The sequence below is a fragment of the Eimeria mitis genome, genomic scaffold (assembly GCF_000499745.2).
Source record: "Eimeria mitis Houghton genomic scaffold, Emh_scaff5269, whole genome shotgun sequence".
Lineage (NCBI taxonomy): Eukaryota > Apicomplexa > Conoidasida > Eucoccidiorida > Eimeriidae > Eimeria > Eimeria mitis.
Window position 1 is genome coordinate 1 of NW_013573550.1, and position 300 is coordinate 300.

Below are 300 nucleotides of genomic sequence, written 5' to 3' on the forward strand. Positions count from 1 at the left end.
GCAGCAGCAGCAGCAGCAGCAGCAGCAGCAACAGCAGCAGCAGCAGCAGCAACAGCAGCAGCAGCAAAAGCAGCAGCAGATACGTATCTGCACCCACTTCCATGAAGAGTCAGAAGTCTGCGGCGCACGCTCTTCAGCAGCAGCAGCAGCAGCAGCAGCAGAACAACAGCAGCAGAATGCCAGCAGCAGCAACAGAGGCAGCAAAATACCAGCAGCAGCAACAGCAGCAGAACAGCAGCAGCAACAGCAGCAGCGGCAGCAAACGCAGACAAGCAGCAACAAAACAGCAAAACACCAGCA